At 45.4% G+C, this 15,500-nt stretch overlaps 1 protein-coding gene across 1 annotated transcript in view; it reads right to left on the bottom strand.

Annotated features, from left to right (window-relative positions):
- Window positions 1–15,500, bottom strand: part of GPR20 (G protein-coupled receptor 20) — a 161,792-nt gene that overhangs the window by 134,692 nt on the left and 11,600 nt on the right. The gene's annotated exons all lie outside the window — the stretch shown is intronic.

Raw genomic sequence — 15,500 nt, 5'->3', positions numbered from 1 at the left:
ACATAAGATTTCGCCTGCGCGAACGCTGCTGGGTAGCGGATCGTCAGGCGAAACCTAAAAAGGGCTCACGGATATGGCGGGCAGATGGTTGGTCCGACCAGCATCGTGATGAGCACCTAAGTTAGCCAATGAGCCCACAGCAGTTGAATGCAGTTTGTGGCAGCATTTTAAAAATGTTACATGCACAGCAAGGGACTGCTCTAACTGCGAAAACTCAAGCCTAATTTGGGCAGGCAATGCTGATCTTGGTAGCCGGAAAATTTGTTTATAGGATCTTCTCACAAATTTGTCCAGGAGATGGGCCACCACACTTATCATTATTTCTGCTCCGTATGAGAGTGTAGGTATCAATTTAGCCTTCATTTGATTGGCCATTGGCGGCAGATAGTGCCCCCGGACAGGTTTTGCTAGCATTGTAAAGGCATAGTTATGGACTTGTGCGTTTGCTTTGATCGCTTCCATTTGAGGTGCGAACGTAGCCCTGGAGTCTATCTTGACACCTAGATACAAATATGTAGAAGTTTCATCAATCGTAGCTCCTTTAAGATGCAATTTATGTTGATTTAAAATGCAGCGACTAAGCAAGATGACTTCCGTTTCTTTGCAATTTATTTCCAACCCATTGCCCTCTGCGTATGATCCTAAGCAATCCAGTCATCTCTGCAAGCTAATTTTGGTGTCACTAAGCAATAACAGGTCATCCATGTACAAGATGTTCGATAATGTCTGGCCACCGAGGCTCAGGTCGCGGGAGACCTGTCCATCTAATGCCCAGGAGAGATACACAATATCTAGATTAACAAGCATTAGAAATGCAATCGGGCTCGGATTTATTTGAGTTTGAGCTAATGGACACACTCCATAACACATAGCAACAATACATTGGCTCACTACTCTGCACTCACTACTCACTACTCTACTCATTACTCTGCACTCACTACTCACTACTCTACTCACTACTCTACTCACTACTCTGCATTCACTACTCTACTCACTACTCTACTCACTACTCACTACTCTACTCACTACTCTACTCACTACTCTACTCACTACTCTACTCACTACTCACTACTCTACTGACTACTCTACTCACTACTCACTACTCTACTCACTACTCACTACTCTGCACTCACTACTCACTACTCTGCTCACTACTCACTACTCACTACTCTGCTCACTACTCACTACTCTACTCACTACTCTCCACTCACTACTCTACTCACTACTCACTACTCTACTCACTACTTTCTACTTACTACTCTACTCACTACTCACTACTCTCTACTCACTACTCTGCCCTCACTACTTTACTCACTACTCTACTTTACTCACCTCACTACTCTACTCACTACTCTACTCACTACTCACTACTCTACTCACTACTCACTACTCTACTCACTACTCACTACTCACTACTCACCTCACTACTCTACTCACTACTCACTACTCACTACTCTACTCACTACTCACTACTCTCTACTCACTACTCACTACTCTGCACTCACTACTTTACTCACTACTCTACTCTACTCACCTCACTACTCTACTCACTAATCACTACTCTACTCACTACTCACTACTCTGCACTCACTACTCACTACTCACCTCACTACTCTACTCACTTCTCACTACTCTACTCACTACTCACTACTCTACTCACTACTCACTACTCACTACTCACTACTTTGCACTCACTACTCACTACTCTACTCACTACTCTACTCACTACTCACTACAATACTCACTACTCAATTCTCACTACTCTACTCACTACTCTGCACTCACAACTCACTACTCTACTCACTACTCTGCACTCACTACTCACTACTCTACTCACTACTCTACTCAATACTCACTACTCTGCACTCACTACTCACTACTCTACTCACTACTCACTACTCACTACTCACTACTCTACTCACTACTCTACTCAATACTCACTACTCTACTCACTACTCTACTCACTACTCTACTCACTACTCACTACTCTACTCACTACTCACTACTCTACTCACTACTCACTACTCTACTCACTACTCTGCACTCACATCTCCGGACTCACTACTCACTACTCTACTCACTACTCTACTCACTACTCACTACTCTGCACTCACATCTCTGCACTCACTAATTTGCACTCACTACTCTGCACTCACTACTCACTACTCTGCACTCACTACTCACTACTCTGCACTCACTACTAACTACTCTACTCACTACTCTACTCACTACTCACTACTCTACTCACTACTCTACTCACTACTCTACTCACTACTCTACTCACTACTCTACTCACATCTCTGCACTCACATCTCTGCACTCACATCTCTGCACTCACTACTCTGCACTCACTACTCTGCACTCACTACTCTGCACTCACTACTCACTACTCTGCACTCACTACTCACTACTCTGCACTCACTACTCTGCACTCACTACTCACTACTCTGCACTCACTACTCACTACTCTCTACTCACTACTCTACTCACTACTTTGCACTCACTACTCACTACTCTCTACTCACTACTCACTACTCTGCACTCACTACTCACTACTCTACTCACTACTCTGCACTCACTACTCACTACTCTACTCACTACTCTACTCACTACTCACTACTCTACTCACTGCTCACTACTCTGCACTCACTACTCTACTCTCTACTCACTACTCTACTCACTACTCTGCACTCACTACTCACTACTCTACTCACTACTCACTACTCTGCACTCACTACTCAACTCACTACTCACTACTCTGCACTCACTACTCAACTCACTACTCACTCCTCTGCACTCACTACTCAACTCACTACTCACTACTCTGCGCTCACTACACTCTACTCACTACTCTACTCACTACTCTACTCACTACTCTACTCACTACTCTACTCACTACTCTACTCACTACTCACTACTCTACTCACTACTCTGCACTCACTACTCTACTCACTACTCACTACTCTGCACTCACTACTCTACTCACTACTCTACTCACTACTCACTACTCTACTCACTACTCTACTCTCTACTCACTACTCTAATCACTACTCACTACTCTGCACTCACTACTCACTACTCTACTCACTACTCTACTCACTACTCTGCACTCACTACTCACTACTCTACTCACTACTCTACTCACTACTCACTACTCTACTCACTACACTACTCACTACTCTGCACTCACTACTCACTACTCACTACTCTGCACTCACTGCTCACTACTCTACTCACTACTCACTACTCTGCACTCACTACTCAACTCACTACTCACTACTCTGCACTCACTACTCAACTCACTACTCAACTCACTACTCACTACTCTGCACTCACTACACTCTACTCACTACTCTACTCACTACTCTACTCACTACTCACTACTCTACTCACTACTCTACTCACTACTCACTACTCTACTCTACTCACTACTCACTACTCTACTCACTACTCTGCACTCACTACTCTACTCACTACTCACTACTCTGCACTCACTACTCTACTCACTACTCTACTCACTACTCTGCACTCACTGCTCAACTCACTACTCACTACTCTGCTCACTACTCTACTCACTACTCTACTCACTACTCTACTCACTACTCTACTCACTACTCTACTCACTACTCTGCACTCACTACTCTACTCACTACTCACTACTCTGCACTCACTACTCTACTCACTACTCTACTCACTACTCTGCACTCACTACTCAACTCACTACTCACTACTCTGCTCACTACTCTGCTCACTACTCTACTCACTACTCTACTCACTACTCTACTCACTACTCACTACTCTACTCACTACTCACTACTCTACTCACTACTCACTACTCTACTCTCTACTCACTACTCTACTCACTACTCACTACTCTGCACTCACTACTCACTACTCTACTCACTACTCTACTCACTACTCACTACTCTACTCACTACTCACTACACTACTCACTACTCTGCACTCACTACTCACTACTCTGCACTCACTACTCACTACTCTACTCACTACTCACTACTCTGCACTCACTACTCAACTCACTACTCACTACTCTGCACTCACTACTCAACTCACTACTCACTACTCTGCACTCACTACTCTACTCACTACTCACTACTCTACTCACTACTCACTACTCTAATCACTACTCTACTCACTACTCTACTCACTACTCACTACTCTACTCACTACTCTGCACTCACTACTCTACTCACTACTCACTACTCTACTCACTACTCTACTCACTACTCTACTCACTACTCTACTCACTACTCTGCACTAACTACTCACTACTCTGCACTCACTACTCTACTCTACTCACTACTCTACTCACTACTCTACTCTACTCACTACTCTACTCACTACTCTACTCACTACTCTGCACTCACTACTCACTACTCTGCACTCACTACTCTACTCACTACTCTACTCACTACTCTACTCACTACTCACTACTCTAATCACTACTCTACTCACTACTCTACTCACTACTCACTACTCTAATCACTACTCTGCACTCACTACTCTACTCACTACTCACTACTCTGCACTCACTACTCTACTCACTACTCACTACTCTGCACTCACTACTCTACTCACTACTCTACTCACTACTCTGCACTCACTACTCACTACTCTGCACTCACTACTCTACTCACTACTCTACTCACTACTCTACTTACTACTCTACTCACTACTCACTACTCTAATCACTACTCTACTCACTACTCTACTCACTACTCTACTCACTACTCACTACTCTAATCACTACTCTACTCACTACTCTACTCACTACTCACTACTTTAATCACTACTCTGCACTCACTACTCTACTCACTACTCACTACTCTGCACTCACTACTCTACTCACTACTCACTACTCTACTCACTACTCACTACTCTACTCTCTACTCACTACTCTACTCTCTACTCACTACTCTAATCACTACTCACTACTCTGCACTCACTACTCACTACTCTACTCACTACTCTGCACTCACTACTCTACTCACTACTCTACTCACTACTCTACTCACTACTCACTACTCACTACTCTACACTCACTACTCACTACTCTACTCACTACTCTGCACTCACTACTCTGCACTCACTACTCTGCACTCACTACTCTGCACTCACTACTCTGCGCTCTGCACTCACTACTCTACTCTCTACTCACTACTCTAATCACTACTCACTACTCTGCACTCACTACTCACTACTCTACACACTACTCTACTCACTACTCTGCACTCACTACTCTGCACTCACTTCTCTACTCACTACTCACTACTCTACTCACTACTCACTACTCTACTCACTACTCACTACTCACTACTCTACTCACTACTCTACTCCCTACTCTACTCACTACTCTACTCACTACTCTGCACTCACTACTCTACTCACTACTCTACTCACTACTCTACTCACTACTCTGCACTCACTACTCTGCACTCACTACTCTGCACTCTGCACTCACTACTCTGCACTCTGCACTCACTACTCTGCACTCACTACTCTGCACTCACTACTCTGCACTCACTACTCTGCTCTGCACTCACTACTCTACTCTCTACTCACTACTCTAATCACTACTCACTACTCTAATCACTACTCACTACTCTGCATTCACTACTCACTACTCTACTCACTACTCTACTCACTACTCACTACTCCACTCACTACTCTACTCACTACTCTGCACTCACTACTATGCACTCACTACTCTGCACTCACTACTCTGCACTCACTACTCTGCACTCTGCACTCACTACTCTGCACTCTGCACTCACTACTCTGCACTCACTACTCTGCACTCACTACTCTGCACTCACTACTCTGTACTCACTACTCTGCACTCAGCACTCACTACTCTGCACTCTGCACTCACTACTCTACACTCTGCACTCACTACTCTACACTCTGCACTCACTACTCTGCACTCTGCACTCACTACTCTGCACTCACTACTCTACACTCTGCACTCACTACTCTACACTCTACACTCTGCACTCACTACTCTGCACTCTGCACTCTGCACTCACTACTCTGCACTCTGCACTCTGCACTCACTACTCTGCACTCACTACTCTGCACTCACTACTCTGCACTCACTACTCTGCACTCTGCACACACTACTCTGCACTTACTACACTAGGTGGTAGTACTGGTGGTGGTGGTACGTGTTGCTATATAAGAGAAATACATATCAGACAGCGCTTCAAAGGAAATAAGCGAACACCATGTCCTTGTAATCTGGAACACTTCCTTGCAAACACACATTTTTCAGAGCAATAATAAATCACATAAAAGTTCAATACAATAGACGTCCACATTTCTCAGCCCCAAAAACGCTGCAGACGAACACGCGCCCTACACATGCAATGCAGAATGATGAACGCGCTCCCACCATCTGGATTGCATTACAAGGGCACTCTGACAGCTCCTAATTAAAATTAATGGACTGCCGTGCGCGTAACCACACAGAAAATGCCAACATGGCGAAGGACAAATTACATTAAGCCTATCGCGTCAAGGCTACTAAAAACACAGCACAGCGAAGACGAATCACTATGCAGATGCCATAAAAAACGCGCGCGCACTAAGGAATTTGCAGCCCGGACCCCTAAAGAAACTTTTTTTTTTTTTTATAACATAAGAGCTCGGAGCTCCACCTCCCCTGCTGACACAGGGTTGACGTAGGCCGAGCCCTAAAAAGAAGGGGTGCTAAAACGCAACCCTTGCTTTAGTCCGTACAACGTTTTCACTTCCCTCGATAGGTGGGTACCAACCCCCATTCTTAATCTTGACCCACTTGCCTGAGTAGAGCAGCCTTGTGGCCCTTAAAATATTGGTCAGGACTCCCTGTTGTTAGAGTTTTGCCCATAGCTTGCCATGTGAGACACAGTAGAATGCTGGCTTAAACGTGATGAAGCACATGTAAAGCAGAGTACCTGTGGCCTTTGCTCCACTGAGGATTAGAACCACTACCATATGATTGGTAAATGTGCCTTGGCTCTTCGTGAACCCTGTCCGATTGACTGGAAGTCAGCTCGTTTCTGATGCCCGAGCTTCCAGGCCACGAAGCAATAGTGTGGAAAAGTACTTGAGATCCACATCCAATAATGCATTTAGGCAGTAATTGCTTGGTGAAGATGCCACACCTCCCTTAAAAATGGCGTGAATGATCAAACCTTTCCAACTTTCCAGAATAACTCCTTCTGCCAAAATGGTATTAAACATCACGGCCAGGAAGCTGGCCCACCATGCAGAGGAATGCTTAAGGAGAGCTTGTCGTATTCCATTTGGGCCAAGGGCACAGTCAGCCCAAAAGTTTTTTAGGTTCTTTATTATCTCTGCAGGCGTATATGCTAAATGAACGGAGTACTTGGAGGTCCATTTTTCCGCATTGAGCTGATCCAGCATGGTTGCACTCTGGGAGCTGCCTTTTAAGTGGGACTTCAAGTGTTCAACCCAGTCGAGCTCACCTATATTGACATTGTGGGCTGCCCTTGGGCCTTTTTTGTTGTTATTAATAAGTTTCTCAAAAAGTTTTGAGTCATTTGACTTTGAGTCATACAGCAATTCAGCCCACAGCACTTCGTGTTTGGCTCTTTTGACGGTCCAGATCTCTCTTTTTGTTGGTCTCCTAACCTTGTGCAGGGCCCTTAGTAGATTTGTGTCCTCAGGGAATTACCGTAATTGCCTAAACAGTCTGCCTACTTTGGCTCTTCTCAAGCGGACGTGCTGCGGCTAGACTGTGCTCTTATGGCGTCCATGCTGTGCACCCTTGCTCATACTGCTGGCAGGATGTCTATTTGTCAATTTGTCTGTGAAAGCTTCCCATACTAATATTAGGTTGGAATTCTCTGCGGCCGTGATCTCAAGTGTAACCACTGCTTCTTCTGCCTGGTCCTTAATCGTGCTAGAGTCCCACTGCAGGCGTTTTAAATTGTCTGTACCAAAGTCTCCCGACAGAGCTGTTATGACCTTGTTTTTCTCTCGCTAAGAGGTCCCCACCAAGATTACCTGCGGATAATGATCACTCTCCTAGGGGTGAGATATTCTAAAGTCCTCCACTTGATTATATAATGGGAGGTTCAGCAATATGTAGTCTTGGAAGGAACCCGACTTGCCTGGCGCTCTAGTCCATGTTGGCGAGGTATCGCCTGACTTGCAGCCGTTCAGGGCCAAGAGACCAATGATTTTACATGTTTTGAAAATGTTCCCCCAATTATATCTTTCCATTTGTAATGTGGCATACTTTGACATGGGAGAGGCCCAACAACCTCTGCGTGCTCCTCATTTGGACAGTGGAGACTAGCCAATATGATGTGCACCATGTATTTTTTTAGCTGAAGCATGCATGAAGCCAGCTAGTCTGCAATTACGGATTTCTGCCTGGGGTTAAATTACACATTTATAAAAACCAAGGATTCACATAGATGCTTGGCCCAACCATCCAGACACAGGGCCAAATGGCATGGATCTTATCTACTGAGTTCTATAATCTTTGTAGGCAAGTTGGAGTTAATATAGACTGACAGACTGCCTTTTGCCCAACTGAGGTAACGAGAGTGGGATCCGAGTGCTGTCTCCCTCTGGCTTGTAAAAACTTAATAGCAAGTATATCATCTGACACAAAATGATCAAGACCTGACAGTACCTTTATTAATTTTAGGATGCTCAAGTAATTTAGTACATCCTGTGGGCCCCTAGATTTAAATTCAGGGATCCATAGTAGCCGCCATCCTAGTTTATTATGCTACATCGATATGTGTTTGTGGTCAGTCATGCTTTAGTTGCTAATAGACTAACCCTTTGGTCCGGAGAGACTATTGCCGTCATCACAGCGGTAATTTCCCATCACTTGATTTGGGGTTGCTAATCCTGTTTTCCCACTGGGTATTCTTCTTCCCACCCCGGAAAACACACCCATGGTTACTTGTGACCATGTCTCCGGGGGAGTGAGGTCTGTAATGGCTGAGGTTTGAGTTGCCTCCTTCTTAAGTGTCCGAGCCTAGCGGCCCTCCTTATGGACCTCTTTATCTTGCAGGGATACTCTTATTGCCGCTAAAAGTTCATCTCATTTTAATGACTTTACTGAGGCTGTTTTAATGGATATAGAGTTGCCCTTCGTGTCTAACTATGGGTGCCCTACTGTTGGTGCGTTCTCCCAACATCTGGTGTGTTGGTTACAAGCACAGATCCAGTCATCCGGGAGTTATCTCCCAGTGGAACCACCAACCTCATCCTCTTCAACCTTGCTTGTCAAGGTTGGGGGTAAATTTACAAGGCCTGGTGTAGGCTTTATTTCTACCCTTCCTCACACGCTTCTTCTGCCTTTTTATTATCCAGATCGGTGCGTATGTTGGTCTTGAGGTGAGTTTTGCACATGCGCTACCTTGCTGTGTGGGCTAAGGTCTCTTCTTTGGCCAGCAGGGGTTCCTCTCTGGCATTTCCCTGTGCCTGCAATCATAGCACCTGCTGAACAGGTGAATCAATTTTTCCGTCGCACTCCTACCGAGTTACTGGCTGTTAATAGCACTCCAAACCAGTGGGGCAGTTAGTGGTTTCTTGACATGGGCACCCCTCGAGGCAAGGCTGATCTTAACTTCACCCAACATTCCTTCCATAATCTCTAGGAGTTGTGCCATCCTGTCAGTTACCTCCTTGCAGGAGCATATAGTAAACTCAGCAAGGTGCTTCGTTTGAATCCTAGTGATCATGTATTTAACTTTTTGAGTTTGTTGTCGATTCCATAGATGAAAACTACCATGGTATTGAGTTGTTGTGTAGTTCCTATGAGAAGTATACAGGATCTGCGTGTTTATACAACATACACTGTAAGATTGGTGTCAGGCAAACTCTGATCACCCCCACCGGGTATGTTGGCCCTTTTCTACCAACTAGCTCACAGTGCCACTCGAATCTCCTCTTACCAAGGAGAGAATAGTTTCTGGCAACCTCAGAACATGACAACCCTGATCTCTCAGGACCGTGGAACCAATATACTACCTTTCACTCAGTCAGTCGTGCTTACTTACTCTGTCTCAGAGAGATACACCGAATAAACAGGCTGGGCGTTTTCAATAGGCATTTATTGAACAGATGTTATTCTGGTGTAGAATAGAAGTGCTGCAATAATTACTAGACAGTATAAGATATAAATGATTAACAGTACTATAAAGGTAAATGGATGGTATAGTTCTACCATCTTACTAAAATCATGAATACATTCAAGTATATATAAAACATGATAAAGAGATGCGTACTCCTACGATGCCTTCCCTAACTAGATGTAGGTACGTGAACCGAGCATGGGTGTAGGTGTTAAGCCAAGAATCCCTCTAGGATTTAGTCAATCCCATTACCTGAAGTGAGAGACTATGGGACCCCGTCCTGGTCTCGAGTTGGACATCCTGCGAAGGATGTTAGACCACTGCGAGCTGGAGTATCTGCATGCAGGAACCTCAGCGTCTCTGGTCAGTGTGTCGCCGGGAAGTCTTTGTCTCCTCTGTCTATCTTAGCAAGATGTGATGTATATATACCCATAGGTCTCCCCAAGGGTTCTACCTTGCTGTATACTGTGTCGGCCTACGGATGACATCGGGCATGAACTTTATACATAGATTTTATACAGAAGATGGTTGTCCTGCTGTGCTTCCAAGAATCCACATGCATAATGTATGAAATTTCGAACTACGGAAAACCCGCATTCTGAATGCAGTGTCGTATTTAGGTAAAAGGTCAGTCCCTGTAAACCATGACAAGTGTAATGTAGGGAGAGAATTTAGGTGAAGGTTAATAAGATTACGGAGGCCTATATTATGGTACCTATAAGGAATATAACAGAGTAGGTCCACCTGGATATCCATTTTGTTTGAACGGTGCCTAAGGGCCAGACCGGGCGCTTGCATTGAATTAAGGATTGCCTCCCACATCTTAGTTGAATTGGTCGTAGTTTGTACATCCTTGTTATATTCTTCTGCCCCCACCTTTTGGCTAGAGTACCATCCCGGGAGGGTTGCCAAATCGCCATTCTGTGTCAGCGTGCAGCAGGGGCTTCCTAGATCATTGCTATTGCTCTCCTCCAGCAAATCCGGCTCCTCAACCCGGCTAGTGTTAAATGCTAGAAAGGAATTGAGCTCAAACTGAGGGCTCTTTAAAATACAGAGGGTCAATCTTTTGATGTTGAGCAAAGTTTATCATAAAGAGATGGTAGGTCCCTAGGGATTCCAAACCTACTGGTGCAGGATTTTTTAAATCCATTAGAGGGGGTTCCGTCTCAGCGGACAAGCTATGGGGAGAATAGTAATTTAAAATCAAAATTGTTGATAGACAGGGGGATCTGAGAGGGGAACTCCACTGTGAGCGCAGTATAGTCATTACCCAACAGATCAGGAGCTGCTGGAGTAAAAGGGCTGGGGCTAGGCCCATGATTCCCATCTGCCCCCTCAGGCTGGCTATCACTTCCTCCAGCTCGGGTCTTTCTGTCTTAACCACTTAATGAAGTCAGCTATCTGTGGAATTTTGTGATCCAGTCATCCAGACTGCTCCAGGCTTTGATGGGCTTCTGCATTATCAGTGTCCTGTGAGCTCTCTACTGTATCTCTGCCCCTTTCCATGGCTAGGTCGCTGTTCTCAGATGAGGGGTTCTTGGATTTCGCACCTTTTTGTTGCTGTTTCTCCTGCTACTATCTCCCACATCCTTTTATTGGAAACTGGAGCTTTCCACCTTGGCCTACCAGAACTCATTCTGGGCCGTTATATGGTTACAAAGTCAGCAGGGAAATAATTGTTGCTATGGGCGCCTCCTTGCGAATGCTACGTAGGCAGCAGGCTCCTCAGATTCACAGACTGGAGACTAACACTGTCCTGTGGACTGTGCCCAGCTGCAATATTTGAAGCATGCTACCTCTGGTGGGTGAAGGAACTTGTCCTTTTATAGGGATACCCCCCTTTGATGGTGAGCTTGGTCACTTTCTGCTACGGTTGTTTTGTTTAGAACCAAGGGTTTCCTAATAGTGATAGACTTATAGAGTGGGTAGTCAACTCTCGCAGGTCTCGAAATGTCCTCAAATGCCCCTTCTTTGTGATAGAAGGTCACCTCTCCTCCACCTGCGTGCCGGGAGAGGAGGGGCGCGACATGCCGGACGCTGCTGGACCTTCTAGTTTTAGGTTGAGGACTGATGGGGTTTCTTTATCAACAGGAATCAACCGTGGTCTCCTCACCCCCGGCTCCACCTCTACCCCCCAGGTCCGCCTGCTTCACTTTACCTTATGTGGAGGACGGGGGCACGAGCACAGCCGATGGCGCTGCCTCGCCCTTCCTAAGTGTCACTTTCCTCCTTGTATGTTGTGGGGGGCGTGGGCGCTCGAACACCAAAGGGATGGATGAAGTTTATGTAATTCTGTATAGCTCCTTGTGGCTTCTCGTGGTTCCTTCGGTGGCTTGTTGCAAAAGAAGGGGGGGGCACCTGATCGCAAGCCGCACCCAGGCCTAGCCAGCTGCTTCCGTAACACAGGGCCCTACCGACCAACCGCGCCACTAAGCAGACTCCAGCCCCCAGCCCTGAACACTGCACCAAAAGCAGCCAGAATGTCTGTCTCCGCCCTCCAACAACGATGTAGAAGTCACACCTGAAGTAAATTATGTCTGTCCATCTAAGATAAACTCTGGCAAATTATGCTTGGCCAAGCTAAGCATTGTAAAACTAATACAAGTTCTGCTAGACTTGACGAAAAGTATCAGTGGTGCCTGGCTCAACCAAAGTACTTAAGTGAAATTATTTCTGACACGTACCGGGGGTAAAAACTAACATAACTAAAAGTGTCTGGTGTGAGCTACTACTAGCAGTTTAACCGACTGCCAGACTAAGTTAACCTGATCTCAGTAATGCCTGGCCCAAAAATAACTGAAGTGAGCCATTCACAGCTGACAAAAGTGCCTAAAAGGACCTCATATGCCACTCCAGGGACAGACAGTTTATGTCAATGAAGAACTTCCCGAAATGAAATGTGAATTAGCAAGCGTCCCCCATTTCTAACATTTTTTATTTTCTTAAATTCCGTTCAGGCATTTCGGTCTCGCACTGCCCGGGACTTGGACTCAAATACTTTGTGGAAAAAAGAAATAAACTATTAAAAACAGTACATTTGACGTCGCTTCCCTAATGCTCATCAGAAAGATGTCTTTATCGCGTGTTTGAAGGCTGCGGACCCATTTTTGGTATTTAAAACGCTGTGACTTATTGCTGGGCCCGGGCAGCTCCGAGCCCAGACTGCTAGCCCCGCCCCCTTGGAATGCGCAGAACTCGGTGTTCGACGGCAGCAAAATGTTCCATGAGGGTTATTTGAAGCCTTGGATCGTGCAACAATGCTAGAAATAGCAAGCCCAACCTGATGTAAATAATTCAAAAAAGCCTAATGCATGTGACGAGACAAGGGCTGATTCACAAAAGCGTTTATGAGCACAGCAAGTAGTGCTACACGAGTACTCTTACAATGCTGTGTAAATAGGCCCCAAAATCCAACTTAGTGTTAGTAAAAGTGCAAAGAGGGCACAGTCCTTTCTATTTGTACTAATTGCATACACATATACGCGGGATGACCCCATTTATTCCCATTTTCGAACATGTGGGTCCAATTCATAAAGTCATTTTAGGCATGTTTAAAATAAACAAAAATAAAATCATCTTAGAGTATGTGAGAGTTTTACAGGAGCTCTACCTTTTTCCAAAATGCCATCGTGTGGCTCCTCCGCTAAGACAGAAGAGCGTCGCTCCACTGCTCTCAGAGCAGTGGAAAAAGGGAAAATAAAACGATAATAGCTTTATTTTCGTAGTTATGGAGCTGGATTAGGGCTGGGTGGGGCTGGTGTCACAGGGAGGTGGAGTGTTTTTTGCACAATAAGTGCGCATGACGGTTTGGCCAGCCGTCTTGGGCTGGCCAAACAGTCATGTGCACTCAGCATATTCTTCACCGGGCTGGAATACACAGCCTTGGTGGAAAAGACGCACAGGCTCCCAGTCCCCGTCCGAGTGCAGAACCACAGCGTTCAGACCAATCACATCTGTGCATTGCAGCGTTGTGATTGGCTTAGGGGATCCTGTGTGCTTCCTGCTACCAGGACTCATCAGGAAAAGAAGCAACAACGGAGGAGAGACAGCGTCCGTGAAAAGGTATTTTTTTTAATATCTTGTTTTTATCAACGCCCCCTACCCCGCCACCCCCATTCCCTGCCAGCCACTGTGAATTGGTGCCATAGCTGTGGAAAACGTATGCACGTATGAGGCCTCTCGGTGCTCGTGATGGGCAAAATAGCTCGACTGTAAATCTGGTGGAGCAGTAGCCACTGCAGCGCACCCTTCTTTGCTATATTATTTTATAGTGCTATACTGAGATTTTAGGCTCTAATTATGAAACAGTAGGAGCGGAATTACCACATGGAATTTTGCTTTGCCTGATTCTGATTGGGCTGAAATTTTCGCACCTGTTTTTCCACGGTGTTGGAACACCAGAACCAATTTAATCTGTGGCAATTCAGCCCCGAAAAATGGCATGAAAAGGAGAAAAGCCCATTTCATTTTTTACATTGCATATAATTATCCCCCTGACGGAAATAAGCCTTCCCTTCAATTCCCTACTCCACAAACGCCCCCACCCTAGACACAGGCTGCAGCATACATTTACCGTCAGCTCAATGAAGATGGTAAATGTTTGCAATAAATCCTATGGAATTAGGAATTCCGTGTGATTTAATGACCAGTAAATCTGGTCCCACCCAGTAGTTTTCCGTTCCACTCATCGTCGCGAGGTACTGGCACAGTGTTACTGCACGGCAATATTATTTTCGCATTCCGATTTACCAACCCATCAGTACAATACAACTCGTAATCAGCCCCATAGGCTACACAGTTAAAGGGGGAACATCCATTACGACGCGGTGTTTACACCGCACTACCATTACAACGCTGGTTTTACAACGCAAGTCATTACCACGACTTGCGCTGGAGGGCGCTCTAGGCTAAGGAATAGTAGATTTACTATTCCAACACCTTCCCTACTGTACGTCAGCTGGTGTTGGAATAGTAAATGTTATTATTCCTAAGTCCAGCACCCTCCAGCGCAAGTCGTGGTAACGACTTGCATTGTAAAACCAGCGTTGTAATGGTAGTGCGGTGTAAACACCGCGTTGTATTGACATACAACCCAGTTAAAGTACTCTCTCCCAACGATAGATAGCAGATGGGGTGCCTCTTACTAAACCACCTATAATGCGCACCACGGCCACAATAGTCATTTAAGGCCCTATAGAAATGCTACAAGTACCCATTCATATTGCTCAATAAAATAGGCCACTCTTAAGTTGTTTTGCACAACCCTTGCTTGGGACAAATTGCCACGTTATGGGACTGTTAACAGCATAAACAGCTGTTCTTGGTGAGATGATGTCCTTGTGATGCAGCGAGCAGTGATTGTAGGTTGTAGGATTG

Source organism: Lissotriton helveticus, chromosome 4_1 (assembly GCF_964261635.1).
Source record: "Lissotriton helveticus chromosome 4_1, aLisHel1.1, whole genome shotgun sequence".
NCBI classification, from domain to species: Eukaryota; Metazoa; Chordata; class Amphibia; order Caudata; family Salamandridae; genus Lissotriton; species Lissotriton helveticus.
The sequence above is the reverse complement of the archived record's forward strand: the minus strand, read 5'-3'. Positions and strand labels throughout refer to the sequence as shown.